The 27,865-nt window shown below is 47.8% G+C and overlaps 1 protein-coding gene across 1 annotated transcript in view; it reads left to right on the top strand.

The window, feature by feature from the left end:
• Positions 1–3,163: 3,163 nt before the first annotated feature.
• Positions 3,164–27,865, top strand: part of TMEM51 (transmembrane protein 51) — a 59,302-nt gene continuing 34,600 nt past the window's right edge. The window contains exon 1 of the mRNA XM_019976753.2: positions 3,164–3,380. The gene's annotated coding sequence lies outside the window, so the exon portion shown is untranslated. The remainder of the gene's footprint in view (positions 3,381–27,865) is intronic.

Genomic DNA, 27,865 nt, shown 5'->3' with positions numbered 1-27,865 from the left:
CACTGCAACTAGAGAAAGCCCAAGAGCTACAGTGATGACCCAGTGCAGCCATAAATAAACAAATAACCCTTGTGATTGCATGAGGTCCACCAGGATAATTCAGGACAGTCTCCCCATCTCAGGATCCTTAACTCAATCACATATGCGAGGTCTCTTTTGCCATGTAAGGTAACATATTCACAGTTCTGGAGATCAGGCTATAACATCTTTGGGCAGTCATTACTCTGCCTGCCACACAGGGTTCTTAGCATAGTGGTTAAGAGCAAATACATACCTTGGTTCAATTCTTGGCTCAACTACTTGCTAATGGATCCAGGTACATAACTTCTCTGAGTCTTAGCCTCACCTGAAAAAACAGGAGTAATAGAATTCTCCTTCTAAGGCTGTTGTAGCGATTGAATAACACAGTGCTTGTAGAGCACTTAAAACATAGGGCTCAGTAGATGGTGTAACTGCTGTCATCGTCCCCTCTGCCTATTATGGTAACAGTAACAGAAACTCCACCTTTTGAGATTTATTTTTCTGGCTCTTTCCCCAAAGACATTTCTCAGGCCCTTGTCAGCTGACAGGGGGATACGGTGGTGGTTCCATTGTCAGGCTCCTCAGTGGGATACAGAGAACCTGGGAAGATTCAGAGACACTCACCACCTAGAGGGAAAATGCCTGGAGGGGAGGGTGGCAAGGAGAAATACGCTTCCTTTGCCAGCTTCTGGCTTTTGCCTGTGGTTCAGCTTTGAGAGTTTCTCCAGCCTCTCCCTAGATTAACCAGGCTGAGCCTGACTAAAAGGAACACTCTGAAGATGATATTCTCAGATAAATAAGACCTGCCCAGTTGGGTGTGCAGTAGAGCAGGGTGGACCCAGAGTCTGATCCTGGCATGGAAAAGTACTGAGGCCATTTGCCTCTGGGTAGGAGCTAAAGCAGCTGTCTGAAATGATCACCCTGAGCCCAGGCCTCTCCAAAGTTAGCCTTGCAGAGTGAAATGAAAACCAGATCCCTGGTCTTATCTGAGGACTATGTGACTGTTTCCCATCACTTCTTTGGAGCCTGGAAGGTTCCCAAATTCATTGTCTAAACTCTGCAATGGATACACACAGCTTTCAACTGGGAGCCTGTTGTACAGGTCCCTTCTCCACATATGTTCTCCCCATTTGCTAAAATAATATTATTTGGAGTTTTCACTCATCCAGTAAATATTTATTAAGCACCTGCAGGGAGTCAAGCAAAGACTGTTGGGAGCACAGCAGTCCCTGTCCTCGGAAGAGGAGACTGACTTGTAAAGAATTACATCACTATGCAGAGTGTGACAATGGTGTCTTCTTCCTGAGTGACAGATTGGAGACGCAGGGGAACTTGTCTTAGGGCCCAGAGCATGATGGGGGATTTTTCTATAGTAGGGAGAGAAGAGGTTCTGGAGGGGACGAATTTGGGTCAAGCTCCCGATACTCCTCATTTGCCTAAAGTGTGACTTTGGGCAGATGACCTCATCCCCTTAAGCTTCAGCTTTCTGTTCTATAAAGTAAGCATCTGCAGGGTTGTTTTAAGGATTAAATAAGATGGTGCAAGGGAAGTGGGTGGTAACTGGGTTCTTGGTCCACAGTAAGGAAATGAAGAATACCAGTTATTGATATACTTAGGGAGACTAATTACTGTTTCCCTAAATGCCTTTCCCTCCTTAAAATCACAAGACAGCCCCAGACTGACCTCTTCGTAGACACTAAGGTCCTATCGAACTATTATCATCCATGTTAAGACCTGGAGAAGGGAACTGCAACCCACTCCAGCATTCTTGCCTGGAGAATTCCATGGACAGAGGAGCCTGGTGGGCTACGGTCCCTGGGGTTGCAAAGAGTCGGACACGACTAAAGGACTAACACACACACACATGCATGTGAAGAAGCAGCAATGGGAAAAAAATACCCACGTGTAACCACTCTGTAGGTATACACACATGAGAATCATGTGTACCTATGAAGCTGGCAGTTTGAAAGTGAACCTGATTGCAATTTCCACCAGGGTATCTGTTTTCCATCCTGGACAGGGCAGATTCCCAGTAGGAGGCGCCTTCTGTCCTCAGCTAGATTCTCTGACACCTGGCCTATCAGCTTTTCTCAGGATTTGAACTTCAAAGCAAAACAGTCTAAGATTGAAGGAGGAGGAGGATGGCTACCTGCGTGTTTAGAATCGGGCTGGGTCCCAGAAGCGCAGGTCTAGGGCGCACCTCCAGGTAGGGGGCAGAGGTGCCCTCCGAGCTGTGGTTCACCCTGCCCAGAACCAGGCCTCGGGCAGCAGCTCTGAAGATCTAAGCAGAGGAGGTCCACCCGCCTGCCACCTGGTCGGCAGGACACCAACCAGAGCTTCCATGCGCAAGTTCTCAGCAAAGCTGGAGACAAGACGCCAGCTGGGAAGGCACGAGCCAGGGCGTCCCCATCCCGGGCACGGGCGCAGGCTCCTGGAATGGGCTCCACCCCGACCAAGGCTCAAGAGTGCGACCCGGAGGGCGCTCAGGGGACCCGGGGTAGGGGATGGGAGCAGGTCGAGGGCCCGAGATGACTCGCTTTTCAAAAACTCGCTTCCTCCTTTACTACCTCCGCCCATCAGTCACCTTGCAGGGACCAGCCCTGGGAGGTGCGGGAGGGGCCCAGCGCCCAGACCCTGCCTGAGGGTGAAGAGGGAAGGGCAGCCTCCCCAGGACGGGGCGGAGGAGGAGAGGAGGCGGGGAGGCCGGCGCACCGGCTCGCCGGGTGAGCGCCCCACCTGGAAAGGCGCGGCGGGCGGCCCGGCGGAGCTGAACCTCTGCACTCTCACTGGGTCTGGTAGGGACTCTCTGGTCTCCTTAACACTTAAAACCCGGACTCCCGGCCGACACGCCCTTCCCACCCGGCGCCACCCGAAAGCTGCCCCGGGGGGCAGGGGCAGGCTGCTCTCTCCCCCCCATCCCGGGTTAGCCAACTTCTTGCGATCCAACGCCCCCGGCCCGCACTCCGCCAGCAGTTCCGGGGAGTGGGTGTCTTCTCTTCGCAGCTGGGGCTCGGTGCCCTGGGGCTCCAGGTGGCCCCGAGGGCCGAGGGGGAGGGTCGACTGGTGGGCGGTGCCTCCCGGAGCCGGAGGCCACTCGGGGCGGGCACCGCCCTCCGCCTCTCTCGGTCCCTCCCTCCCGCACGCCGGCGCTCAAGGGGCCGCGCTTCCTGCGTCCCCATCCCAGTCCGAGCTGGCGGCTCGCTCTCCGCCACCGTGCTCCTTCGACCGAGCCTCCCCTGATCCCCCAGCCCCGGGATCGCGGCACCCTAAGGAGGCAGCCTAGGGGAGGGGGCCGGGGTCCTGGAGCCCCCAGCCCCCGGCCGCCCGACGGAGACCAAGCTGGAACCGCCGCCTCCCCGGTGAGTCTGCGCCTTCCGCCCCGCCGCGCCCGGCGGAGGGACTGTTCCCCACGGGGCCCCGGAGGCAGTCGACGGCTGTCCGGGTCTGTCTGTAGGATCGTCTTAGAGCTTCCTGCCCAGGGTCTGCGGCAGAGGAACTCCGTACTCTCATTCTCTGGAACACCCAGCTCCCGAGCATCGCGCTGGGGCCAGCTGGCTTCGGCTGAGAGGAGAGAGCCGGCCTCCGGGCTCCCTGTTGGGGGTGGGGGGGACAGGTGCCATCCGCCTGTCAGTTCCGAACCCGTAGCCAAAGAGGCATCTTCCCCCGGTTCTTAGGGCGGAAGTTCTTACTAGGTCCCAGGAAACTACTCTGGCGCTGCCCGAACGAGGCCCTTTCCCCCATCCCTTAATCCTTTTTGGAAATGGAGACTTTTAAAGGATTTAGGTTCGTGAGTGTGTGTTTTAGGTACTAGAGGCAAAGGGTGACGAATGGGGTGTGAGCAGAGTAGGTGTAACCAGGTTTCTTCATCTACAAATGAAGACCCGAACGCCGGGTCTGATTAACAAGGATAGTCACTTTCATATAGAAAGCTTTCCTAGCCGAAGGACGAGGGTGCAGGAAACCTGCACGTCCCTGCGGTTTCCCCGGTCCCGCCCGGGACTTTCCAGGTGGGTAGCGGCCCCGGGCACCTGTGCTGCGCCCAGAGAAGCCTGTGTGGTCCCGGGTCGGGTCCCTCCTGTCTTTGCCGGTGGTCCAGAAGCGCGGACCCGAGGCGTGGCCAGAGCGCGGTGGGCGGGATCGGAGCCAGCCTGTTGGGCCGCAGGAGAGGGATTGGCGTCTGAGATTGCTGGCTTCTGGCTTTCGTTTTGAAGGGATCACTTGAGAATGGCTTTCCTAGTCGGCTCTGGGACTGTGAAAGGCCTTCGCACTTTGCAGACGTCACACGGGGATCTTGACCTAGATCGATGGGGCCAAATGCAATTGGCAGGGAGCCCCTTTCCCTCCAAATGTGTCTCTTCCCAACTTGCCAGAAGTACCGCCCAGACCGGGAGAAAACACGGAAGACAGAAGAAGGGGAGGGGGCTGACTGTGATCTGTTCCTTAGGTGTCCTGAACTGAGTGTTTCAATGGTTAGGGCCTCTTGAGCATGACAAAGGCCCAGGCCTGCCCCGAGGGTACAAGGCCAAGGGGCCTCAGAGAGCTCCCAGTCTAGTGAATAGTAAATGGCAAGTGCATTAAAGAGGTGGCAATATAGTCAGACCCCACCATTTCCTGGCTGTGTGACCCACAGTGGGCTGTCACAGCCTCTGTGAGCCTCAGTTTCTTTACCTGTATAATGGGAATGAAAACCTAGGGTGTGGGACATTCATGCCTAGCACATGGCAAGTACTGTGGCGAGGCATGCCAGGAGATGCTGCTAAGAAAAGAATGTTGGGATATTAAATAGTGAAGTGGAGTCTCCTGGAGGGACGGGATAGGAAGGGTGTCTGGGCAGATGGAACAGCACCGGCAAAGGCATGAAGGTATGAAGATGCACGGGATATACTAGGAGGTGCTCAGGTCATGGCAGGTTTATGGGAAGATGGGGGGAAGCAAAGGGAGTGGAGGATCTGGGATGAACTGGACTGGAGAGGCAGGGCCAGGTCATCACAGGTGGGACTTTATTCAGTAGACATCTTGGAACCACAGATGTCGACTGCATGCCTGTGTGTGCCAAGCAGTGTCCTGGGTACTCAGCATACATCACTGGACAAGAAAGACAAAGAAAGATGCAAATTCCGTTCAAGTTCTTTAAGCAGAAGAGCGATTCGGTCCTGTTGATGCGTTCGGAAGATAAACCTAGTTGCGTAGGAGTTAGGTGGGAGTTTGGAGAAGGTTGATAGGAGAGAGGAAGGAGGCTGGCCTGCAGGTTGGTGGGGGGCAGAGGGAATGACCTGGAGCCCCATACAGGAGGCAGAGATTAACATGTGCTCTTAACATGTGATCACTGCTCAAGGGTGAGATTTGTGGATGTAGGGTGAGGCTCAGACTACCAGCCTGTCTCCTGCCAGAGTGAGGTGGTGGGATCTTGGCAGGGTCCAGGCTGGTCCAGTTGTGGCTTTCCAGCTCTCCATCTCTAGAAGTCATGGGGCCCAGGAGTTTCTGTGTCTGTGCAAGGAATGGCAATGCTGAAAGCCGAGCCAGCAGGCCATCTGCTGTTGGCATTTACACTGGACAGCCTGCCCCTTTGGGGGACTCCTGAGTCATGGTTCTGGTAAACGTTCTTCCCTCCTTCTGTGGGGCTGGTAGTAAAGCCCTCCGAGCCCTGGGGCTGGAGAAGATTGGAGCTCCAGGACCTTTGACTCTGGGCTTTTCATTTGAGGCACTGAGAAGACTTCTCCCTAAGTGCTGGGGAAGTTCCGGAACTTCAGATGCCTTCTGACTGGGGACGAGGTGAAGGGTCCGCTTCTGGCCGCTGGCTTTTGCTTTCACTTTTGTTGTCTGCTCTGAATCTTAGAGTTATTTTTCTAGTTGACAGCTATAAGAGTATCCTTCTTCTGATACTAAGTCTCCTTTACTCGGAAGTGGACCATGCACGGTCTTTCACCCGCCACAGGAGGACCTGGGTGTGTCCTCTCATTTGAGGAGAGGGGAAGGAACTCACCCAAGGGCACACAGGGAGTCAGCAGTGGAACCTGTCACCCAGGAGATTGGCCACAGTCAGGTCAAAGGCTTGTTCCAGGCCCTGGGTTAGTCCAGGGAGGAGGATGTCTCAACATCTGTCTCGCTCCTCCCCAGTTTGGACAGGTGGCCCTGTTTAGCCTTGCGATGCTTTTTCCTCCCTTCTGGATTGAGCCTTTGGTGCGCCGGCCGCCCTTGCTGGGAGCTCCGGCTCCACAAATAAACGGGTCACTTGTTTGGCTTTGCCTGCTCCAGGCCAGACTGCCCTACCCTTTGGAGACAGCCCTAAGACACTGACCAGAGGCCATGCTCTGGGGGTGGGGGGTTTGCTGAGAGCCTTGGGCTGATTCTCAACTCCTCCCTCCTCTCGGCCCCAAGCCCTGTGTCAGTTGTTTACTCAGGCTGAGCAGCCGAAAGTTCCCTTATTCTCTCTTGCCCTAGATTCATCAGGCTTAGCAACCCTTAAATCTGAGTGCTGCTTCCTTTAGCTCTTAGAATATTAGAGCCAAAAGGGAACTTACAAATGGGGAAATTGAGGCCCAAGGAAAGGAAGAGACAGGCCTGAGATCAGAGCTAGGGCAAGAACTCAAGTTTCCTGATTTTGTCTTGAATGATTTTAAGGATGGTTCTTGAAGGAAAAAAAAAGAAATCAGAGCACACACCCCCTCCAAGAACCCCTCTCTCTGTATATTCCACACTGCCAGGAATTTAGGGGGAGACCACAGTCACGTGTCCAGAAGGAGTAAATGCTAAGGCCCCCCCAAAACAAGGAATACATGTATCTTGACATTTTCAGGACCTATCTCTTCAAACTGACATTCACACCAGGGACTAAGCTAGTGATTAAACTTGCTGCTCCCTGAACCATACTTTATCATGTGCCCCTGGAGAGACAGGCTCTTAAAGTTATTTTTGCCCCCAGATTACAAAGGAAGTACATGCTTATTGTAGAAAACTTGGAAGGAATATATCACGAGGTGCTGACACCCACTGTCCATACCGTGGTGTCTTATTCAGACTTTTTTTTAGCTTGCTTGCTCTGCTATTTCATACTCTAGTTTTTCAACTCATAATTCTAATGTGTACTTTCCTTGTGACAACTTTTTCACACTGGTTCTAACCTGCCAGTCTCATGTGGTCCTACTATCTGATGGCTGGAAGGTACTTAGGAGGCCAGAATTTTGAGTTGGCTCTGACAGAACACTCCAGTACCCTGAATCCTATGCACACATGCATGCTCAGTTGCTGAGTTGTGGCCAACTCTTTGCTACACTAAGGACTGTAGCCTGCCAGAGTCTTCTGTCCATGGGATTCTCTAGGCAAGAATACCGGAGTAGGTTGCTATGCCTTCCTCTAGGGGATCTTCCCAACCCAGGGATCGAACCCATGTCTCCTGCATTGCCTGCATTGCAGGCATATTCTTTACCACTGAGCCCAAATTTTGTAACCCCATGCAAATTACTCACCACTGTAGGACTTCCAGGGGCCATTTCTCTGCATCACCGTGGGTGTTGGGGAAAGGGTCATGTTTACCAGATCTAAAGCAAACATTGATTGTCAGCAAGCCTCTTAAAAATGGAGGACATCAGTTATCAGGGTGGAGTAGGGTGGATGTGATCCACAGATTATAGGAGGGAGGGAGAGAGCTTTGTTTCTTCCAATCCTTTGCTGTGTTGGTTTCAACCTAGCTCCCACCCTGTTGTCATCACCCCTTCCCCAGATTTTCCCAGGACTAGGCACCAGGGTGGCAAGTGCGGGTCCCTAGAAAAGTCAGTATTTGGTTTGCTTGTCTCCAGGCCCTGCGTCTTGGAGAGTAGGTATTTCAGTGGCAAAGATGTGCAGAAAATGCGTTACCACCAACTCAGGTGATAAGGTCCGGCACTCCACCCTGCGGACAGGATTTCCTGGCATCTCTCATCCTCTAATAGGAGTACAGCTTTACTGCGCCTGCGTACATGCTCAGTTGTTCAGTCATATCTGATTCTTTGTGACCCCACAGACTGTAGCCCACCAAGGTCCTCTGTTCATGGAATTTTCCAGGCAAGAATACTGGAATGGGTTGCCATTTCCTACTCCTCAGAATTTTACCAATCCAGGGATCGAACCCACATCTCCTGCACTGACACTTTACCACTTAGCCACCAGGGAAGTCTAAGAGCTTTACTAATGCCAATACTAGAAGTGATCTCAATACTGCTGCTGCTAAGTCGCTTCAGTCGTGTCCGACTCTGTGCGACCCCATAGACGGCAGCCCACCAGGCTCCCCCGTCCCTGGGATTCTCCAGGCAAGAACACTGGAGTGGGTTGCCATTTCCTTCTCCAATGCATGAAAGTGAAAAGTGAAAGTGAAGTCGCCCAGTCGTGTCCGACTCTTCGCCACCCCATGGACTGTAGCCCATCAGGCTCCTCCGTCCATGGGATTTTCCAGGCAAGAGTACTGGAGTGGGGTGCCATCGCCTTCTCTGGACCTCAATACTGGAGATCATCAATACTATCTCAGAAGTTCCTTAGGCTATGCTTACAGACTATGGGCAGCGACTTATCCGTGGGTTTGAAAATCAGTGAAACGGTTTTCCACTGTCTCTTTTGAAGTGAAATAGAAGAAAGTAAACTAGTAAGCAATGCATCTCCTGCCCTGAGAAGTATTCTTCAGTGAAACTTTCATCTCAGTTATTCGTAGGCAGCTAGGCAGCGGGGTAAGAGCCTTGGGCAGCACTGCTCTGGCTCACCAGTTTTTATTCTGTGATCCTGGAAAACTTGGGATTCCTTAGACGGGTCCCAGAAGCAACTCAGGGGTTTATGGAGGGCCAGCTGGAAAGAAACCGTGCTTACAAATATTCCACATGTCACGGTGCAAAAATCTCTTTAAAGAGATTCTGCAACTTTAAATAAAGAAAATTGCTGCTGTTCAAGCTGCCTCGATTCTTAGAAGAAGAAACTGAGGCCAGAAAACAGAGTGGCCTTTGCGGGGCAGGTGGGCTCTCAGGCTCACTTGACAAGGGTCTCCAGATGAGGTGCGAAAGTCAGTGAAGTCAGAGCTCCTGGCTGAAGACACAGGTTGGCCCTGCAGCCTGAGTCTCCTCTGAGCCACACTGGTATGTTCACTAGGAACTCATGTTTATCATAAAGCCTGTAACTGTCAGGCCAACGGTCTAGCTTAAATTGTCACAGTGCACAAAACAGGCACCTGTTCAATGCCAGCATTTAAAACACATCACAGGGTTGGTTAGATAGCATTACCAGACATGAATTTGGGTAACCTCTGGGAGATAGTGAAGACAGGGAAGCTTGGCGTGCTGCAGTCTGTGGGATTGCAGAGTCAGACACAACTTAGTGACTAAACAACAAGGATTCATTAAGCCTTTTGGCATTTCTTTTTTTGATGTCCCCAGAGCTTCCCTAATGGGAACATCCTATAGGCAGTGGGCCCAAGGTCACCCAGCAAATCTTGGCAGAACCAGGATGAGAATTCACTGAGTGAGTGAGGTCCTTTGGCACCCCACTCCAGTACTCTTGCCTGGAAAGTCGCATGGATGGAGGAGCCTGGTAGGCTGCAGTCCATGGGGTCGCACAGAGTCCGACACGACTGAGCGACTTCACTTTCACTTTTCACTTTCATGCATTGGAGAAGGAAATGGCAACCCACTCCAGTATTCTTGCCTAGAGAATCCCAGGGATGGGGGAGCCTGGTGGGCTGCCGTCTATGGGGTCGCACAGAGTCGGACACGACTGAAGCGACTTAGCAGCAGATTCTTTTTAAAGGCGTGGGTCAACAGGGGTGGTCGTGGGGTGCCCTGGGGTCAGGGACACTGACTGTGGCAGTCCTGGGAGGCATGGCATGCTGGCATAAGTCCTTTTGGAGGAGTTCACCATTACCCCACTCCAGTATTCTTGCCTGGGAAATCCCATGAACAGAGGTACCTGGTGGGCTATTGTCCATGGGGTCACAAAAGAGGATACAACTTAGCAACTAAACAACTTATGTGATGTATTGTTCTGGATGTCTCCAGAAGGTTCTACTCTTTCTTCTATTCAAGACCTAGAACCACGTGGCTCTAATGCTTGGTGGATTTTGTGTCTTTGCCACTTTTTCTTTTTCACAGCTGGTCTGGAAGAGACAGAGTTTACTTACCTTACTCTTGGTCCACGTTTTCCCCCCGCACAGCCGGGCTTGTGTTGGTTAGGGTGTGGGCATGGTTTCTTGAAACTTGGGAATGGGGGGAATATGATAAAAAAACAAAACACACCTCAACTCCAAATATTCAGCTTCATTAGCTGCAGTGTGCTGGGTAGAGATATGTGTGGGAGTTGTCCTTGGGTGATTGTTTTCAAACACTGACAGATGCAAATTATACTGTGGAGGGTGGGGAGGAAGTTGTCTTTGGCTGCCACAGCCTGTCATGTAAATAAATGTACTGTTAGTACTGTGTCTTCTCAAAGCTATGGTTTTTCCAGTAGTCATGTATGGATGTGAGAGTTGGACTATAAAGAAAGCCTGAGCACCGAAGAATTGATGCTTTAGAACTGTGGTGTTGGAGAAGACTCTTGAGAGTGCCTGGGACTGCAAGGAGATCCAACCAGTCCATCCGACAGGAAATCAGTCCTGAATATTCATTGGAAGGACTGATGCTGAAACTGAAACCCCAATACTTTGGCTACCTGACGTGAAGAACTGACTCATTTGAAAAGACCCTGATGCAGGGAAAGGTTAAAAGTGGGAGGAGAAGGAGACGACAGAGGATGAGATGGTTGGATGACATCATTAACTCAATGGACGTGAGTTTGAGTAAATTCCAGGAGTTGGTGATGGACAGGGAGGCCTGGCATGCTGCAGTCCATGGGGTCGCAAAGAGTCGGACACGACTGAGCGACTGAACTGAACTGAACTGAGTGCTGTGTCTTGATCACAGAGCTGGTGGAAAACCAAAGAGGCCAGCTCTGCCCCCATAGGTAGGCCAGTCTTCCAGGAGTCACCATGACAATACAGCTATCCAGTGATGAGGAAACCCAAGAGCTTAAAGGAGGCAGTTTAACCCACTGGGAGAGTCAAGGAACGATTTTCAGAAAAGACCAAGTCTAAGCCGAAGCCTAGAGGGGGAACAGAAGGTCAGTGACTGTGCCTGGTGGAGGCACAGCCTGTGCAAAGGCTCGTGGCATAAAACAGTTATGGCATAATTCACATGTGCTGGCACTAAATTCACATCTAGTGAATGGGGAGGGGTGGGGAAAACCATTTACTTGATTTCTTTCATTCAACCAGTATTCACTGAGTTTTCTCTACCAGCCACGTGTTCAGGGTTTTGGGGTGAAGTGTTCCATAAGTGAGACTCACTCCCTGCTCTCCTGGAGCTTACACTTTATTGGAGGGGTAGGGGAGAGGGGTCAGTAAGTTAGGAAACAGACAAATGAAATAAACCAATAATCACACCAGGCAGGGAACTAAAATCTTTGCCACTTTGCTACTGTCTGGTCTTCCCTGTTGGCTCAGATGGTAAAGAATCCATCTGCAATGCAGGAGACCTGGTTTCGATCCCTGGGTTGGGAAAATCCTCTGGAGGAGGAAATGGCTACCCACTCCAGTATTTTTGCCTGGAGAATTCCATGGACAGAGGAGCCTGGTGGGCTACTGTCCATAGGGTCATAGAGAGTGAGAAGAGACTGAGCGACTAACACTTTCACTTTCACTTTACTGTCTGCAAGATCAAGTCTGGGCTAGGCCCCTTCACTGTCCAAGCTCTGAAGATTCCACAGCCTCAGTGCTTTGGTCAGAAGGAACCAGGAACCACTGCCTAACTCGCTTTTCTCCTCCACAGCCGCCCATAGACCAGACTTCGGTGGCTTTTTTGCCTGGACTGCTCTCTGTCCCAGTCAAAGCTAAAAGAAAATCTAGCAGGTGGGGGGCATTGTACATAACCCAAGTGCACATTTCAAGACTAAGAAATTCACGTTGCTACTGACTAAATGACAGACTTTATTTGGATCTCACCAGTGTCCCCACTGTCATATTTCTGCATCGGGATCTTATCCATGATACCACCTTGTACTCAGTTCTCACATCCCCTTCATCTGTACTGATCTGTGACCATTTCTCAGTCTTTCCTTAAATTTCATGACCTTAAAAGCTTTGAGGAGTGCTGATCAGTGCTTTGTAGGATGTCTCTCACTTTGGATTTGTCTGATATTTTTTTGTGATTAGACTGGGGTTTGAGGTTTGCAGAAAGATTCCTGCAGAGGTGAAGTGTTCTCATGACATCATGTCAGGATTTCCATGGTATCAGCATGACTTCTGGGAAATGTTAACCATGATCATTTGGTCAAAGTGATGCATACAAGATTTCTCCACTATAAAGTTACTCAGGCCCCTTTTAGGAAAAGGCTTTTAAAGCATTGTAGTGAAAGTTCAAATTATAAAAGGAATTCTAGAAAGTGATTTATAGATTTGGCTCCTAAAATTAAAAAACTTTGATACAGTAAATATTAAACTACAGCAATATTTGCAACACAACCAGACAAGAGGCTGTTTTCTGGACACAGACAGGATCTTTTCTACTCAGAAAGAAGAGACTCAGGGCTTCCCCGGTGGCTCAGTGGTAAAGCATCCACCTGAAATGCAGGAGATGCAGGTTCGATCCCTGGGTCAGAAAGATCCCCAGGAGTAGCAAATGGCAACCCACTCTAGTAGTCTTGCCTGGAAAATTCCATGGACATAGGAGCCTGATGGGCCACCAGCCAATAGGCCTCAAAGAGTTGGACACGACTGAGTAGCTGAGCACATCCAACATAAGGAAAGGCTAAATGCCCTAGTCAAGAAACGGAATAAAGAAGAATTGCCATTGCCCATAAGCACATAGGAGGAAAAAGAAAAAAACACATTCAACCTCATCATATTAAGAAAAGGCTGGGACTTCCCTGGTGGCCCAGTGATTAAGAATCTACCTTCCAATACAGGGTATGCAGGTTCCATCCCTGGTTGGGGAACTAAAATCTCATATGCCACAGGGCAACTAAGCCTGTGCGCCACAACTAGAGACGCCCACTCACTGCAGCGAAAACCCAGCACAGCCAAAATTTTTTTTGAAAAAGAAAGAAAATTGCTAACTAACACAATGCCATCTTTCACATGTGAAATTTTTACATGTTTTTAAAATTAAAAAATTTTAAACTAAAAAGGGAATGCTAATATGGGGAGGCGGTGCTTTCAGGAGCTGATGAGGGAATATAAATTGGAGGACATTCTGAAAACACATATCAAAGCTTGAAGATACATAGCAGTTTCAATACCAGGAATTTATCTAGAGGAAACATGATTGTATAAGAAGTTAGTTTCAACAGTTATTTTTTTTTTTAATAATAACAATAAAATTAGAAACCAACTGTATGTCTGGCAGTAGAGAATTGGTTAAATAAATTAGGGGTCTGCCATGTCCTGGAATAGTCCTCAGCCACAAAAAATTACAGTTTAGATGAATACTGAGGATGTGCAAAAATTGTTCATTATATATCAAAAAAATTTTCAAGGTCACAAAAGCATATTGCATTAAGATCTCATTTTTGTAAAAGAAATAAGTCTATTTGCAAATAACTCAAAGTCCAGCACCATCATAGATAGTATCAGTAATTAACAGAATAACATCCATTACTCAATGGATGATTTTAATTTTCTTTGTGCTAATCTAGATTTATTCATTTTTGTTTAATAAACAAGCAGTGTTTTATGACAAGAGAAAATATTTTACTTTTACAGGTCTTATAGGGTTTTTGCAGATCCCCTGAGGGTCACTCCTAGGTAAAGTACTTTGTGAGCCATAGAAAGTGAAAGTGAAAGTCGCTCAGTCATGTCTGACTCTTTGTGACCCAATGGACTATACAGTCCGTGGAATTCTCCAGGCCAGAATACTGGAGTGGGTAGCCTTTCCCTTCTCCAGGGGATCTTCCCAACCCAGGGATCCAACCTAGGTCTCCCACATTGTAGGCAGGTTCTTTACCAGCTGAGCCACAAGGAGGATTTGCAAATATTAGCCATTATTCCAGGTGATTCTTTTCCTGTTTTTAACTTTGAACGTCTGGGTCTCCTTTCCTAGGCTTCAGTTCAGTTCGGTTCAGCCACTCAGTTGTGTCCAACTCTTTGTGACCCCATGGACTGCAGCATGCCAGGCTTCCCTGTCCGTCACTAACTCCCAGAGCTTGCTCAAACTCATGTCCATCAAGTTGGTAATGCCATCCAACCATCTCCTCCTGCCTTCAATCTTTCCCAGCATCAGGGTCTTTTTCAGTGAGTCAGTTCTCCACATCAGGTGGCCAAAGTATTGAAGTTTCAGCTTCAGCATTAATCCTTCCAGTGAATATTCAGGACTGATTTCCTTTAGGATTTACTGGTTTGATTTCCTTGCGATCCAAGGGACTCTCAAGAGTCTTCTCCAACACCACAGTTCAAAGCATCAATTCTTTGGCACTCAGCTTTCTTTATAATCCAATTCTCACATCCATACATGACTAAAGTCTCTCACTGTTTCCATTCTTTCCCCATCTACTTGCCATGAAGTGATAGGACCAGATGCTATGATCTTAGTTTTTTTAATGTTGAGTTTTAAGCCAGCTTTTTCACTCTCCTCTTTCACTTTTATCAATAGCCTCTTTAGTTCTTCTTCGCTTTCTGCCATAAGTGTGGTATCATCTGCATATCTGAGGTTATTAATATTTCTCCCGGAATCTTGATTCCAGCTTGTGCTTCATCCAGCCTGGCATTTTGCATGATGTACTCTGCATATAAGTTAAATAAGCAGGGTGACAATATACAGCCTTAACGTACTCCTTTCCCAATTTGGAACCAGTCTGTTGTTCCATGTCCAGTTCTACTTGTTGCTTCTTGACCTGCATACAGATTTCTCAAGAGGCAGGTAAGGTGGTCTGGTATTCCCATCTCTTTCAGAATTTTCCACGGTTTGTTGTGATCCACACAGTCAAAGGCTTTGGTGTAGTCAATAAAGCAGAAATAGATGTTTTTCTGGAACTTTCTCGCTTTTTCGATGATCCAGCAGATGTTGGCAATTTGATCTCTGGTTCCTCTGCCTTTTCTAAAACCAGCTTGAACATCTGGAAGTTCATAGTTCACATACTGTTTAAGCCTGGGTTGGAGAATTTTGAGCATTACTTTGCTAGTGTGTGAGATGAGTGCAATTGTGCGGGAGGCTTAGGAAGCTGAGATAGGAGTTAGGCGGGAACCACAGCAGCTCACTCATCTGTCAGTATGAAGGCTGTCTATTCAAGGCTGAATGTCTGTGTTCCCCCAAAATTCACATGTTGAAGCCTTAACCCCCAATGTGATGGTATTAGAAAACAGGGCTTATGGGAGATGATTAGGTTTTGATTAGGCCATGAGTGAGACTGTCTTCCTGGGATTAGTGCCCTTACATGAAGAGAAAGAGAGAGATCTCCTGGAAAGGCCATATGAGGACACAGTGAGAAGGCTGCCATCCACAAGCCAGGAAGTGGGGCCTCAGCAGACATCAAATCTGCTGACACCTAATGAAATATTAATAGTACCCTCCTCTGCAACGTGGAACATCAAGGACCTGGTTGAATACCCAGTAGAAACAATTTGCCATTTCTCCTTGACTGATATTTTGCATTTTCCCCCAACTGATATGGATTCAGCTCTGCCAGGAAGTAAGTTGACTTTTCCCTGCTGACCACTTCCCCCTTCCCTGTGTCACAAAAGAGGAAGTAACGATGGCTTATGTATATAGTTCCTAACTTAAATAACTTTTTACTAACTTTTTAATTAGCAATTAATTAGAAAATATTTTTATACATGATAAAAAAAATTGAACAGTATAGAACCATAGCCAATGAAAAAATGTAAATCTCCCTCTCATCCCAGACCCCTGATCCCTTTTCCCAAAAAGAACCATGGTTCATAATTTCTTGTATATGGTTCCAGAAATTTTCTATGCATATAATGATGCTTATAAAGGCAGTTTTTGGATATTCTCCTGGAAATCAAACAATAAAACATTATAGTTGTCTGGATCATTTTGAAATTGTTGGATAATGTTAGACTTTTAATAACTCATATCATGATCCTCAGAAGAGGGTTAAGGACCCACTAACCACCTGAGATTTCCTGTCAGATCTTCCATCTCTGCATTTTTTGCGGAAGGTCAGTAGCTTCCATAAGATTTTTTAAAGGGGTCTATGTACCAAAATAGGGGAGTGGGGAGAAGCATGGCCAGTGGTATAAGAGAAACAACCTTTTACAGATAAACAGAAGATAATGGGGGATACAAGTTCTGAATTTATGGATCATTGGTGATTAACTTTGTGATTGGAAGCTGATGGAGCCATAGGTTGAACAGGGAAGTGTGCCTGGCTGAGCCACCGGGGATGAAATTAGTGGAGTTCTTCAGCCCTGGGTGTTACTGCTAACTCATCGCATGTGGGGAAGTTAATGTCTGAGGCTTTAGAACACTGGTATGCTCTTGCCCAGTTACTCAGAACTGGAATAAAGTTGTCCACTGGGAAATTCTCACGGACAGGAGCAAGACTACTTGCTTCCTAACAGAGTTTCAGGCTGAAAAATAATTCAAAATGAGTTTAGGGCAATTCCTGGGAGGCAGAGCCATATCCAGCGGGTCATGAAAGTCCCAAATGTTTGGGGAAATATCCTTCATGGGGTCAATATCCTTGATGGAGTTGTGGGGTGGGGGATGGTAGGGAGGGTAACCAAGTTTTACATCACCCCCATTTTGGGTTGGCAGGCTGACTGGCCAGAAGGTCTGACCTTACAAGGTATTTCTAATATTAGTTTAAATGTTTGTAGCAATTGCGCCAGACACTCTTGTAAGCATTTTGCATGTACTAACCCCTAACTCCTTGATCCTCGTAATAGTTCTACAACATGGGGAAACTGAGGTCAGAGTATGCCAGCTACTGTGCAAACAACCCCACATCTCACCAGCTTAAGAGACTTAGTAGGTCAGGACCTAATGTGTGGGGTGGGCGACTTAAGATCCACCAAGTCATTCAGGGCTCCCCAGGACTCCCCATCGTGCTGGGTTGCCGCCATAACAGTCTCAGCTGAAATGTCCCTGTTTCTGAGAGATCTTCCTACATCACCTTGCCTGAAGCACCATGTTTCCCCTTTACTGAGTGACTGAACTGAACTCAACTGAACAAAAAAAGACAGAAAGTAGGGGTAAAAATGACTTCCTCAAGACATGTGTGAGTGGCCAGTTGCATTTGGCTGAGACCAGTGCCTGCCATCAATGGCTCAGAGGAGAGCTGCTTCCTGCTGGCTGTAGGGGAGGGGAATCAGCTGGATGTGGGAAAGAGGCATGGCCTTCCTGGTTAGCTGGAGGGAGGGGAGGAAGCCAAGGCCCAGAGTCTCAGCGTGCAGAGGCTGGGAGACAGACCCATGTGACCTGAAGGCCGACATCAGGACTGTCTCCCTTGGATGTGTCCCTGACGTTGCACCGATCTTGCTCCTGCTAGAGAGCAGGTTTTTAATCCATGCTGGTACCACTGGTGCCTGGTACAGAGCCCTGCACCCAAGGCTCGTTCATTCAGGAACACCGGGAGTAAGGTTGAGAAAGCATGGGGCAGTCCACACCCTCCCAGGAGTTTGGACTTTGTCCTGTAGGCTATGAGGGACTCCTTTGATGTTTTGACCTACACAATGGCTGGAGGGCTGTGTGGCTGCACTTATAGGCTGAGAAAGCCTTAGAGAAGCAGGGTTTTAGTAATCAACCAGCCCTGAGAAATAGGAGGGGGAGGTGGGTAGGGAAGGAAGAATCACTGCAAACAGAGGCTTTGAGAAGAAAACAGAAACAAGTTTGGGGACCAACGGAATGTGGAAGTGGGCAACAAATACACTTGTCTGAAAGGATATAACAGCGGGCCTTGAGAGTGTCAGGCCAGAGATAAGGCGGCAGGGAGTGGTGGGGATTGTGGCAAAGCACAAGGCAGGCCTCTTGCATAGGAGACAGTTGCAACTCAGCACCAGCTGCCTGTTACATGTGCGAATCAGGCCCAGGGTTGCCAGGTTTTCAAGTTTTATGAGATCACCATGTTCTCAATATTGACAGCTACTCTATAATATATAAAATAAATAAAACTTCACGGGCCAAATAAGACATATCGGTGGGGCAGGTATAGCCCCTTCCAACCCCCCAGGTAGCCAGTTTGAGACCTGGGTATGTGTGTGGGTTGGAAATGGGGTGAGGAGGGGAGAGAAGGCTCAAGGACACTGAAATTTCCAGCCCAAGTCACTGGGAGAATGGTGGCCTTTCACACTGTAATTAGGAAGTCTGGAGGTGAAGTCTGTGGGGAAGGACTGAAACAGGAGGGAAGCAGTCAGGGTACAACCTTTGAAAGAATGACATAGGCCGAGGATGCAGCATAAACGGATTAGAATTGAATGGGTCCATAATGGCAGACAAGTCAACTCCTCAGGATACGCTCACCGTAACACATCAGCAAGCTAAATGACATACCCAGAGGCGCCATGACAGTTCTAAGACCAACCATCAAAGACCAAAAAGTGAACAGTGGCCCAATTCCTGGAAATCTCTGCCCCCTTCCCCAAAACAGTTGGAATAATCCTCCCATTCATTAGCTTGTGAAATTACCCAGCCCATAGAAGCTAACTTCACCACATTTTGCGGCTGCATTCACTCTCTGGGACAGCCCTCACTCTTGTCTGTGAAGTGTGTTTCTCTCCATGAAAAGGCGAAAAGATATGACACTGGAAGATGAGCCCCCCAGGTTGGTAGGTGTCCAATGTGCTACTGGGGAAGAGCTGAGAAATTCCAGAAGGAATGAAGAGGCTGAGCCAAAGCAGAAACGATGCCCAGTTGAGGATGTGTCTGGTGGTAAAAGTAAAGTCCAGTGCTGTAAAGAATGGAATCAAGGAGAAGGCAATGGCACCCAGTAGTCTTGCCTGGAAAATCCCATGGACGGAAGAGCCTGGTAGGCTGCAGTCCATGGGGGTTGCAAAAAAAAAAAAAGAATTGAATCAAGGTAAATTGGATGTGGTCAAACAGGAGATGGCTAAGTGAACATTGACGTTTTAAGAATCAGTGAACTGAAATGGACAGGAATGGGCAAATTTAATCCAGATGACCATTATATCTACTATTGTGAGCAAGAATCTCTTAGAAGGAATGGAGTAGCCTTCATAGTCAACAAAAGAGTAAAAAATGCAATACTTGGGTGCAGTCTCAATTTGTTTCCAAGGCAAACCATTCAACATCATAGTAATCCAAGTCTGTGCCACAAGAAGCTGAAATCGAACAGTTCTATGAAGACCTACACGGAGAAGGCAATGGCACCCCACTCCAGTACTCTTGCCTGGAAAATCCCATGGACAGAGGAGTCTGGTTGGCTGCAGTCCATGGGGTCGCTAAGAGTTGGACATGACTAAGCAACTTCACTTTCACTTTTCACTTTCATGCACTGGAGAAGGAAATGCAACCCGCTCCAGTATTCTTGCCTGGAGAATCCCAGGGACAGAGGAGCCTAGTAGACTGCCGTCTATGAGGTCGCACAGAGTCAGACACGACTGAAGTGACTTAGCAGCAACATGAAGACCTACAAGACTTCTAGAACTAACACCAAATAAAGATGTCCTTTTCATCACAGGGGACTAGAATGCAAAAGTAGGAAGTCAAGAGATACCTGGAGTAACAGGCAAATTTGACCTTGGAGACCAAAATGAAGCAAAGTGAAGGCTAACAGAGTTCAGCCAGAGAATGCACTGGTCATAGCAAACACCCTCTTCCAACAACACGAGAGACAAGTCTACATGTGGACATCACTAGATGGTCAATATCAAAATCAGATTTAGTCTATTCTCTGCAACCAAAGATGGAGAAGCACTATGTAGTCAGGAAAAGCAAGACCAGGAGCTGACTGTAGCTCAGATCATGAAAACCTTATTGCAAAATTCAGACTTTAAGTATAGAAAATGGGCTTCCCTGGTAGCTCAGCTGGTTAAGAATCCACGTGCAGTGCAGGCCCAGTTCAGTTCCTGGGTCAGGAAGATCCCCTGGAGAAGGGATAGGCCACCCACTCCAGTATTCTTGGGCTTCCCTGGTGGCTCAGATGGTAAAGAATTCACCTGCAGTGTGGGAAACCTGGGTTCAGTCCCGGGGTCAGGAAGATCCCTGGAAGGGGGCATGGCAACCCACTCCAGTATTCTTGCCTAGAGAATCCCCATAGACAGAGGAGCCTGGCAGACTATAGTCCATGGGGTCGCAAAGAGTCGGACACAACTGAGTGACTAAGCACAGCCCAGGGAAAACCACTTGGCCATTCAGGTATGACCTAAATCAAATCTCTTAAGATTATACAGTGGAAGCAACAGATAGATTCAAGGGATTAGATCTGATGGAGTGCTTGAAGAACTATGAGAGGTTCATAACATTACACAGGAGATGGTGACCGAAACCATCCCCAAGAAAAAGAAATGCGAAAAGGCAACACTGCTGTCTGAGGAGGCCTTACAAATAGCTGAGAAAGAAGAGAAGCAAAAAGCAAAGGAAAAAGGGAAGGTTATACCCAACCAAATGCGGAGTTCCAGAGAATAGCAGGGAGAAATAAGAAAGCCTTCTTAAGTGAACAATGCAGAGAAATAGAGGAAAACAACAGAATGGGAAAGACTAGACATCTCTTCAAGAAAATTAGAGATACTGAGGGAACATTTCATGCAAAGATGGCACAATAAAGGGCAGAAACAATAAGAACCTAACAGAAGCAGAAGAGATTAAGAAGACGTGGCAAGAATACACAGAAGAACTGTACAAAAAAATCTTCATGACCCAGATAACCATGATATTGTGGTCACTCACCTAGACCAAGACATTCTGGAGTGTGAAGTCAAGTAGGCCTTAGGGCGCATTACTGTGAACAAAGGTGGTGGAGGTGATGGAATTTTCAGCTGAGCTATTTCAAATCCTAAAGATGGTGCTGTTAAAGTGCTGCACTTAGCATGCCAGCAAATTTGGAAAACTCAGCAGTAGCCACTGCTGAAGGACTGGAAAAGGCCAGTCTTATACCAATCCCAAACAAAGAATGTTCAAACTACTGTGCAATTGCACTCTTTTCACATGCTAGCAAAGTAATGCTCAAAATCCTCCAAGCTAGGCTTCAACAGTATGTGAATTAAGAACTTCCAGATGTTCAAGCTGGATTTAGAAAGGCATAAGAACCAGAGATCAAACTGCCAACATCTGTTAGATCATAAGAAAAGCAAAAGAATTCCAGAAAAAACTTCTGCTTCTTTGACTACGCTAAAGCCTTTGTGCGGGTCACAACAAACTGTGGAAAATTCTTAAAGAGGTGGGAATACCGGACCATCTGACCTGCCTCCTGAGAAATTGTATGCAGGTCAAGAAGCAACTGTTAGAACTGGACATGGAAAAATGGACTGGTTCAAAAATTGAGAAAGGAATAAGTCAAGGTTATGTATTGTCACCCTGCTTATTTAACTTATATGCAGAGTACATCATAAGAAATGCTGGGTGAATCACAACCTGGAATCAAGATTGCCAGGAGAAATATCAATAATCTCAGATATGCAGATGATACCACTCTAATGGCAGAAAGCGAAGAGGAACTAAAGAGCCTGTTGATGAAGGTGAAAGAGGAGAGTGAGAAAGCTGGTTTAAAGCTCAACATTCAGAAAGCTAAGATCATGGCATCTGGTCCCATCACTTCATGGCAAATAGATGGGAAAACAATGGAAACAATGACAGACTTTATTTTCTTGAGCTCCAAAATTACTGCTGATGGTGACTGCTGCCATGAAATTAGAAGACATTTGCTCCTTGGAAGAAAAGCTATGATAAATCTAGACAGCATATTAAAAAGCAGAGACATCACTTTGCCTACAAAGGTCCGTATAGTCAAAGCTATGGTTTTTCCAGTAGTCATGTATAGATATGAAATTTGGACCATAAAGAAGGCTGAGTGCCTCAGAATTGATACTTTGGAACTGTGCTGCTGGAGAAGACTCTTGAGAGTCCTTTGTACTGCAGGGAGATCAAATTGGTCAATCCTAAAGAAATCAACCCTAGATATTCATTGGAAGGACTGATGCTGAAGCTCCAATACTTTGGCTATCTAATGCAAAGGACCAACTTATTGGAAAAGACCCTGATGCTGGAAAAGATTGAAGGCAGGAGGTGAAGGGAATGACAGAGGATGAGATGATTGGATGACATCATAGACTCAATAGACACGAGTTTGAGCAAACTCCAGGAGATGGTGAAGGACCGGGAATCCTGGCATGTTACAGTCATGGTGTCACCAAGAGTGGAACACGACTTAGTGACTGAACAACAATAATAACACATCAGCAACTAAATCACACACCCAGAGGCACCATTACAGTTCTAAGACCATCAAAGACTAAAAAGTGGGTGGTGGCCCAATTCCTGGAAATCTTCACTCCTTCCCCCAAACAGTTGGAATAATCCTTCCACTCATTAGCCTGTGAAATTACCCAGCACATAAAAGCTGACCACACCACATTTCAAGGCTGCACTCACTCTCTGGGCCGGCCTACACTCTTGTCTGTGAAGTGTGTTTCTCTCCAAATAAATCCACTTCTTGCCTATCATTTTGTCTCTCACTGAATACTTTCTGCAAGGAGACATCAAGAATTGAGCTTCATTGGATCCTGAAACCAGGTGTGTGATCTTAGTTGAAAGATCATGGGTTTTGGCTGGATTCAAGTCCGGGCCACATGGGTTCAAATACCAGTCTGAGGCCAACGTTTTCAAGATGATGGTGAAGTGCTGTGGACGTCAAATGACACAGGAGGACTCAGGTTGGCAAAAGGAGTTTTTCTGTGGAAATAGCTGGATTGCCCAGGTTGTTGGTTAGAGACTGGAGGGAGGGCCTGTGAGTGTGGTTATTTGGTGATGGATATGACAGTGGTCTCTCTGGGACCTTCTATAAGGGGATCATTCTATTTTGGATTTGGAAGAAGGTTTGTTTATGATTTGCACCCTGTTAGGAGTCAAAGGCGGAGAAGGCGATGGCACCCCACTTCAGTACTCTTGCCCGGAAAATCCCATGGACTGCAGCCTTCCAGGCTCCTCAGTCCATGGGGTCACTGAGGGTCGGACACAACTGAGCGACTTCACTTTCACTTTTCATTTTCATGCATTGGAGAAGGAAATGGAAACCCACTCCAGCATTCTTGCCTGGAGAATCCCAGGGACGGGGGAGCCTGGTGGGCTGCCGTCTATGGGGTCGCACAGAGTCGGACATGACTGAAGTGACTTAGCAGCAGCAGCAGGAGTCAAAGGAGGCTTCCTGGGTGGCTCAGTGGTAAAGAATCCGCTTCCCAATACAGAAAATGTGAGTTTGATCCCTGGGTGGGGAAGATCCCCTGGAGAAGGAAATGGCAACTCAATCCAGTATTCTTGCCAGGGAAATCCCACGGGCAGAGGAGCCTAGCGGGCTACAGTCCATGGGGTTGCAAAAAGAGCTGGACACGACTTAGCGACTAAACAACAACGAGGTAAACCTAAGAATGCTTGCTGTGTTACAGCCTTTGAGACACAGGTTCAAATCCTGGCTCAGCCCCTGGCTGTCCAGTACCTTGGGGGGAGTCTCTCCAGGGGCCCTCCTTTCGGGGATCTCCGTCCCATGGGGATGATAGTACTGGCCTTGATGGGTTGGGAGGAGGTGTCCCCAGCTCCCTCCCCAGGTCCCACATAGAGTACTAAAATAGTTGTTTTCTGGCAACCCTCATTCCCCGGGACCCCAGCATCCTCTCCTGGAATAAGGGGCTCGCATGGGGTGCACACAGGGTCCTTCCTGGTTCCCTTCATCCCGTCTGGGCCTCATGAATTCCCTCCTCCCCCACTGGGGCTGCCACCTAGAGCCATGGCACACCCTCAACATCCAGAAGAAACTCCCTTCACTGCTGGGGACTCAGCCCCCCGGGAGGGGTCCTGAGGAGCAGTGAGTGGCCTCCTCCTGGTTCAGGGCAGCCGGAGAACATCCTGAGGCTGTGGACACCAATTCTGGGTAGTTTTGTGTGACAAGGGCCCTGTCTTCATGCAGCTTCTAGCCTCTGGCAGGATGGAAGGTGCCACAGGCTACTGAGGACTATCACCAGACGACAGCGTTTGTGGTAACATTTATTGAGTACTTACTGAGTTGGCCAGAAGGTTCGTTTGCTTTTTTTCTGGAACATGGCTCTAGCAGCGTTTAGTTGTCTTTGACCTCATTCGAAACGATTGTTACATTGCATTGTGACCACTCTCATGTCAGCGTGCATTAAAAAAAAACTTATCAAAACTGGTGACTGTTTGCTTAGTTGTTTTAATATTGAAAATGGGCAGGGGTAGCAACATTTTTGGCATACTTTGCTTTATTATTTCAGAAAAGGTCAAAACAAAACTGAAAAGCAAAGAAAGTTTTTGTGCAATGTATGGAGAAGTTGCTGTGACGGATTGAACACGTCAAAAGTGGTTTGTGAAGTTTCATGTTGGCGATTTCTCACTAGATGATGTTCCATGGTTGGATAGACCAGATGAAGTTGATGGCAATCAAATTGAGACATTAACTGAGAACAATCAATGTTACACCACATAGGAAATAGCTGAAATACTCAAAATGTCCAAAGCAAGCCTTGAAAATCATTTGCACCAAGCTTAGTTATATTAATCAATTTGATGTTTGAGTTCCACGTAAGTTAAATGAAAAAACCCTTTTTGACCATATTTCCACATGCAGTTCTCTACTTATTAATAATGTACCAAAGATGTTCCATTTTCAGACGAATTTTGACAGGCAATGAAAAGTGGATACTGTACAATAATGTGGAAAGGAAGAGATCGAGGGGTAAGTGATATGAACCCCCATCCACACCAAAGGTCGGTCTTCTTCCAGAGGAGATGATCTTGTATATAGGTGGGACTGGGAGTCCTCTATTATGAGCTCCTTCCAGGAAACCAAATGTTTAATTCAAACAAGTACTGCTTCCAATTAGACCAACTGAAAGCAGAACTTAATGAAAAGCATCTGGAATTAGTCAACAGAAAACATATAATCCTCCACCAGGATAACGCAAAACCACATGTTTCTTTGATAACCAGGCGAACACTTACAGCTTGACTGGGAAGTTCTGATTCATCACACTGAAATTCACCAGACATTGCACTTTCGGATTTCCATTTATTGTGGTCTTTACAAAATTCTCTTACTGGAAAAAAATTTTAATTCCTTGGAAGACTGTAAAAGGCACCTGGAACAGTTCTTTGTTCAAAAAGAAAGCTTTGGAAAGATGGAATTGTGAAGTTGCCTGGAAAATGGCAGAAGGTAGTGGATACTTTTGAACTTCTCCAACTTTTGTTGGAGAAGACTCTCGAAGGAGATCAAACCAGTCAGTCCTAAAGGAAATCAGTCCTGAATATTCATTGAAAGGACTGATGCTGAAGCTGAGGCTCTGATACTTTGGCCACCAGATATGAGGAACTGACTCATTGGAAAAGACCCTGATGCCGGGAAGGATTGAAGGCAGGAGGAGAAGGGGACAACAGAGGATGAGATGGTTGGATGGCATCACCCCCTTGATGGACATGAGCTTGAGGAAGCTCTGGGAGTTGTTCCTGTTGTGGGCAGGGAAGCCTGGTGTGCTGCAGTCTATGGGTTCACAAAGAATTGGACACGACTGAGCAACTGAACTGAACTGAGTGGATACTTAAGTCCCACGACAATACACTAAGGCTTGTTCTATGATGATGCCCACTTCACAGATGAGTAAACTGAGACTCAGTTAAGTAGCTTGCTCCCCTCCCTCCCTGGGTTGCAGAACCCCTGACTCTCAGGAGACCTCACTGTTTAGCTCTAGAGAGCTAAGCACATGGATTATTAGGAGCATTGTGGACAAGGTGGATTCAAGCTGAGATCCAGTGGAGGGAGAAAATACTTGGAAGGAACAGCCAGGTGCACAAGACAGCCTTGTGTTCTGTGCCCACGTTCTGTGCGCTGGGGAGTAGTTCTCAGCTGTCAGCAGCCGCCCACTGCATCCCTGAACCTAAGACAGAAGCAAGATGAAGTCCTAGTGCTGCATCAGTACCAACTGATGGTGGTAAAAGCCCTATACACTTGAGCTCATGACTTCCTCTGGCAGCTCCAGTAGACAGACACACTTTTCATTATTCCCCTTTTATGACTTTGAGCTTCCCTGGTGGCTCAGACAGTAAAGAATCTGCCTGCAATGCAGGAGCCCCGGGTTCAATCCCTGGGTCAGAAAGATCCCCTGGAGAAGGAAATGGCAACCCTTGCCAGTACTCTTGCCTGGGAAATCCTATGGACAGAGGAGCCTGGCCGGCTACAGTCCATGGGGTCGTAAAAAAGCTGGACACGACTTAGCAACTAAACAACAGCAACCGCACGATGGACTTCTGAGCCAAACAAAGGAACCAAATGAACTACAGACAGGGACAACACTGTGGATGAACAAAAGCAGCAGACAGAGCACACACTCTCTTGGTTCATTTATGTACATTTCTCGTGCAGGCAGAACTAACCTGTAGTGACAGAATGCAAATCAGTGATTACCTGGGCCAGGGGTTGACTGGAGGAAAGCGCACACAGGGAACTTTCTGGGAATGGCTTGTGTCTTGATCCCAGTGGTAGTTACATGGACAGATGTTGTTAAAACTTATCAAACTGTACACTAAGACCTATGCCATCTACGAGATGCAAGTTACACTTTAAGTAATCAAGTAAATGAGCAGATGCCTCCACCCCGGCTCTGGCAACTCAGAGTCAGCAGTCTTGGGTGGGGTCTGGGGTACCTGCCACAGACAGCCTCAGCCCTGGGTGGGCACCCTGGACTCTCATTGCTGAAGTCTCTTCCGGCCAGGACAGTTGAGTCTTAGAAGATGTTGAGCATTTTACTGTTGGTCTGTTTGTAAGCATAAACCTAACTTGGGTCAAAGTCTGGTCCTGGGACAGACTCCTGATAGTTGGCAAGACCTGCTCTAAGCCATGCACAAAGCACCCTCAGTCGCCGGACTGATCCTGGCTGTGTGCCAGGCATCACAGGGTCTGCCATGTGGGGGCAAGAGGGCAGGACTCCTGCACAGGGCTGCAGACGTCTGCCTGGTGCTGGACAGCAGGCAGAACTAGACAGGCCCTCTCTGGGTTCTGTCTCCCTGCCTGCGGGAAAAATCATGACTTTGGCTGTGTGTTGAGGAGCTGTTGTGTTATACTGTTCGTGTACTCGTTGAATTTTGTAAGAGGATGCTCTTAGGATGTTTCTTAGGTGCCTCAGCTCAGATGTGGGCTTAGGTCCCACATCTCCACAGTTACCTATGTCTTTGTGCAAGTGACTTAACTCTTCTCTGCTCCTCATCTGTGAAATGAAGAAGATGGCAGTGCTTCATGGTGCCTTGGGCAGGGCAGCACAGTAAATGTTGACTGTTACAACTATTATTACCTAACTTAATGCTTATAATAACCTGTGGTTATAGGTGCTATTCATATGCCCATTTTACAAAGCCAAAACTGAGGCTTAGAGAGCTCAAGTCAGTCTGCCATCAGACTTGTGGGGATCAGTGCAGAAGCATCCCCACTCCCCCATCCTGGAATGAGAATCCATCACTGGTTAAACAAGAGATGTGTCCTCCTTCAGGAAGGCTGTGTGTACTGGTTCTGAAAGGGGGTTCACATCGTGGCTCGAGCAGCTGTGGAATGCTGGGCAGGCTGCTTAACCGCCTCGGTTTCCTCGTCTCTAGAATGGGAGTGCTAATCCTGGCCTTAAAAGGCTGCTGTGAGGATGGAATGAGTCAGTTGTGTGTGTCACCCAGAATGGCACCCT

Source organism: Bos indicus, chromosome 16, assembly GCF_029378745.1.
Source record: "Bos indicus isolate NIAB-ARS_2022 breed Sahiwal x Tharparkar chromosome 16, NIAB-ARS_B.indTharparkar_mat_pri_1.0, whole genome shotgun sequence".
NCBI lineage: Eukaryota > Metazoa > Chordata > Mammalia > Artiodactyla > Bovidae > Bos > Bos indicus.
Note: the sequence above shows the minus strand (reverse complement) of the source record. Positions and strands in the feature narration are given on the sequence as shown.